The following is a 4,934-nucleotide window of genomic DNA, read 5'->3' on the forward strand; positions in this document are numbered from 1 at the left end:
TCTTGTTCTGGGTGTGGCTTATTAATAATATTTCAGGTAGTTGGAACAAACGCCGACCCTTAGAGAGCAGATGCAGTGATTTCCACCAAACCAAACTGCAAGGTGCTGTTCCTGATGTCTGAGAAGAACTTTTATTTTAGTTTTATTTTTTACACCCGGTCAGCAAGACGATGCCAAGAGAAAAGAGAGTGCGTCATAGTGCTGGAGTATTGGATTTTATTTATCACGTGGAATCATTTGGTTGGTGTAATCTGTGGTGGCACAACTGAATCACTGATGTCTGAGTGGTGTCTTTGTTTTTTGCACACCCATGTTCATTTGTTTGAGCGCTGTTGGATACTGTCTGAGAAGTTGTAGAGGACTCTGAGTGTGTCTGTTATTGCTTTAACCCATTTAGGCCTAGAATTATTGACTGCTTTAACTGTTGAAAAATAGCAGATATACAAGCTCACAGCGTGGCACAGAGTGCCGCGCTGCAAGCTTGTAGATCTGCTATTTTTGAAAAAGTCGTGAAAATGTGTGCAAATCTTTTGAATATATTTATTTTTAGAGGGAACATTTGTAACTCAAATTTTGCTTCTGGGTGGTCCTTGGAACTGCATATTTTGAGATATGATTTTTTTTTTTTTTACAGGGGTCCTTCACATGAAAAGGTTTGAGAGCCACTGACATAATAGTCTCTCAAGAACAGACTAACTGAGCTCCAGTTAAGTGAAAAGGACCTTTTCTTTGACGATGGCTGGCCAGATTGCTGACATAGTAACATAGGGTTTTTCAAAAAACCTTAGGATTCAAAAGACACTAGAATCGGGTAAAAATTCAAATTTTCACGATTTTTCAAAAATAGCAGATCTACAAGCTCGCAGCGCGGCACTCGGTGCCGCGCTGTGAGCTTGTGTATCTGCTATTTTTCAACAGTTAAAGCATAAAATAATGATACACAATAATGTGTACCCGTTCGGGGCTCTGCTGTCATTTTGTACTCAAACCTTTCTTTTTTATATACAGTGTATATACAGTATATATACTGCAACAATCCATACACCAATGACCATTAAAAGTTCAGAAATGTTAATTGCACTTTCTCAGATTATACTTGATACATTCCCAATCAGTCCATAAGAAAAGGAGGCAGTGTTTGATGTGTGCTCAATGCTGTAAATGAAAGTGTCAGTGCAAAGTTTACTCTCAATAAAATAAATAAAACAATAAAAATTAAAAAAAGAATTGAAAAGCGTAGCGTAAGCTTGGAGTGGTTATTTAACAGTCCCCTCAGAGACGCTGTTGTTTTTATAAGACCGCCTTAATGCTAGCCTAGTAAACTGACTCCTCCCTACCTTAATGCCCCCAAAATAATTGATTAACAGAGTGGTAAAAATATGTTTAATCCTCTAAGGCCGTTGTCAGGTTTACTCAAGATACATTCTATCGAGTATATGAGTATACCAAGCTCTCACATGGAGTTGGATACAAAGATATTGCGACCGTAGGTCGCAGTTTACTGTCAGAACCGGCACAGCTTGTCCTTATGTATGTGTAACGCCTGACACTGTGGTTCCCCTGACACATCACTGTGACATCACAGTGATGTCAGATACTCAGAGCAGGGATCTCCATATATGGGCATAAACAGGTGGCATCACAGTGGTGTGACTGGTTCAGACAGGGATGTATCACACCATGTATCATACATGATGTATGGGCATAAAAGGGATTGTATGTTGTGATGTCATGGGAACCACTTTAAACCCATATATGGAGATCCCTGATGTCATCAATATTAAGCCCATATCTAACAGGATTTCATATCCATATATGGGGAACTGGCTCGATATACATCACTGGCCAGACGGCCAAGACATGGTGTGACCTTGCCCTTTAGGGCTAGGTCACTTGTCACCCTGAGGTGTCTTACTTGTACACGAGAGCAAAAAAGCATGAAGATAACCAGGTGGGGTTTGATGATGACACATTTGTGCTTGTTGGAGGATCTGACCATGGAACAAGAGGCAAGTCCAGACCTGCTCCTCCTAAAGCAGGTCACCCCAGACTGACGTGATAGAAAGCATGCAGACTGAGAGCGACGTCACCACAGCTGATGTCACGGACAGAACGGTCCATACAAGGACATACTGTATGTACACTCCATATAAGGGCCTGGTGAGGTCAGAGGTACGACACCACACCCCTTAACTCCATATAGGGCCTGGTGAGGTCAGATGTACGACACCACACCCCTTGGGTGGGATTTATAGAGGGATGGGAATGAGCCCCATGGCCTCCCCTAAGTAACAAGAAATCTTGTGAAATACAATGTTGTCAACCAATCATCGAGGACGATGATACACGAAAGAAGAAGAAGAGCAGAGTTTTATGGTTCCATGTGTTCCCTCTCACAGTTACAGACTTCAGGAGTATCTCTGTCCGCTCATTTTGTATGTTGTGCAAACAAGGGGAAGGGACCCCAAGCCTAGCCATTAGACGTATTTTAGACATCCTTAAATAGCGCCAAAAATGCTCGGTGGATAAACCATTACTTTAGCCTTGGATCAAGACTATCATGTATTTTATTGAGTCTGACTTTGGCTTGGCTTTATAAATTGGCTTTATGAATAATTAATCGGTCCTTGCCCTGGGGCTGTGCACACAGCACAGTATATGAGGGATTGAATGTAGGAGTCTCAGAAGTAATGCTGGAGAACCCAGATGTATCAGTGATGTCAGTCATCTCCAAATATGGTCACTGTTTTAGCATGCGGCTGTTACCATGGCGGCGGTATCGGGAGTATGTTGTTATTGCGGCGTAGCATTTGTTCGACGTCCCATTAGTTTGATGCTGGTGAATGCTAACCTGGTGAATGAAACTATGCCAAACCTTAGCCCCAGTAAAACTATGCCTAAACCTAACCCTATAACCTTAGTCAAACTAATGACACATCGAAAATCGAGCCTTTCCCGGCGGTATCACTGATGTCAGTTCAGTGATGTCATTACGTGCGCATCCCGCATCAAAAACTCATTCAAGTCGCCCAGGGACTCATTCATGTCATGGTCCTGGGGTCCCGGGGATGCGCCTCCATTGGAGTCCATGTTAAAATCATTTACTGCGTCGCGGTAAAAGAAAAACATTTTAAAATTCCACAGACACCACCATTGTTCATGGGTGAAAGCATCCTACTTTACCCTACGTTAACACAAATAAAATCCACGTAGAAAGTCTTAAACAGGCGGTAGAAACGTCAATGTTTTGATTCCACCGACGTCCAACGCCATTTTGTGCGCCCAAATTCATTTGGGGCACATGTTTTAGTAGTTTTAGTAGTTCTAAGTTCAAACGTTAGCCAAATTGTAAAATAAATATAAGAAATAGGAAAACCTTTTGAAAATAGCCGATCTACAAGCTCACAGCGCTCGAAAACATTGTATTGAGGACTCATAAAACATTTCTGGGACCCATTTGAATGACCACCTGTGGGTCCCGGGACCCATTACATTGAAAACCTAGTAACATCACTGTCAGTTATCTCCAAATTTGGGCACTGTTTCACCCGTTTATGCCCATATATGGTGTTCTGTGTGCAGGTTTCACCGTAATAGTTAGATAATTCATAAAGCACGAGTCAGACTCAATACTTATTGACGCCATGTTCAGAGTTCTGAGTCACCAGAGCAGGAGAACCACGAGGGAGCGGAGGGCGCCGCTGGCACCACGACACGTCCAGGAGCTGACCCAGGCCGGGCACAAGGTCCTGGTGCAGCCGTCCAACCGGAGGGCCATTCACCAGAAGTATTACGAGAAAGCAGGCGCCGCCATTCAAGAGGACATTTCCGAGGCGTCGCTGATCATCGGCGTGAAAAGACCCCCGGAGGAAAAGGTCTACCCCAGGAAAACCTACGTTTTCTTCTCCCACACCATCAAGGCGCAGGAAGCAAACATGGGACTCCTGGACGACATTCTGAGAAAGGAAGTGCGTCTGATCGACTACGAGAAGATGGTCGACGCTAACGGGTTCCGCCGGGTGGCGTTTGGACAGTGGGCCGGCGTTTCAGGAATGATCAACGTCCTGCACGGTTTAGGACTGTGCTTCCTCGCTCTCGGCCACCACACCCCTTTTATGCATATCGGCATGGCTCAAAACTACAGGAACGTCTACCAGGCCATCCAAGCGGTGAGGGATTGCGGCTACGAGATCTCCACGGGACTCATGCCCAAATCCATCGGCCCCGTCACGTTCTGCTTCACCGGCACAGGGAACGTCTCCAAAGGCGCTCAGGACATCTTCAACGAGCTCCCGGTGGAATACGTCGAACCTCACGAGTTGAAAGACGTCCCTGAAACCGGAGACACGACCAAAGTGTACGCCACGGTCCTGAGTCGCCATCACCACCTCGTGAGGAAGAGCGACGGCATCTACGACCCGCTGGAGTACGAGCACCACCCGGAGCGGTACACCTCCAACTTCAGGACAACGGTGTTTTTTACTGGGGACCCCCTGGTACGCAGTCCATGACCCTTGTGGGGTCCCCAGACGCATGGAGGTCACCGAACACCATTCTGACACGAAACGACCAAAATACGTGCTATGAGTTTGTAGATCTTTGCAGCCGTAGTCCCGCCTCACGTCGCGGTAGTAGAAACAGGCTCCTTAAATTACCTAATAATAATAATATCAGCCACGTATCGGTATCAGCCAAACTTTTCAGGTCGAGACCCGAAAGAGAGATTAGACGTTTGCCCGGGACCCAAACTAGTGAAAATAGCAGATCTACAAGCTCACAACACAGATCTATTTTCACTACTTCTTGATTAGTGTGGTTTCCCTGCAGGGCAACACACTTCTTGGTGTTTTTTACTCATCATCATCTGGTGTAATCTTTTCTCTAAGGGTTTTCCCATTGAAGTACTTGTCCGAGGTACTCATCAACTGATGTAA

The sequence above is a fragment of the Nannobrachium achirus genome (genome assembly GCF_963921795.1).
Source record: "Nannobrachium achirus genome assembly, chromosome: 10".
Taxonomy (NCBI): Eukaryota; Metazoa; Chordata; class Actinopteri; order Myctophiformes; family Myctophidae; genus Nannobrachium; species Nannobrachium achirus.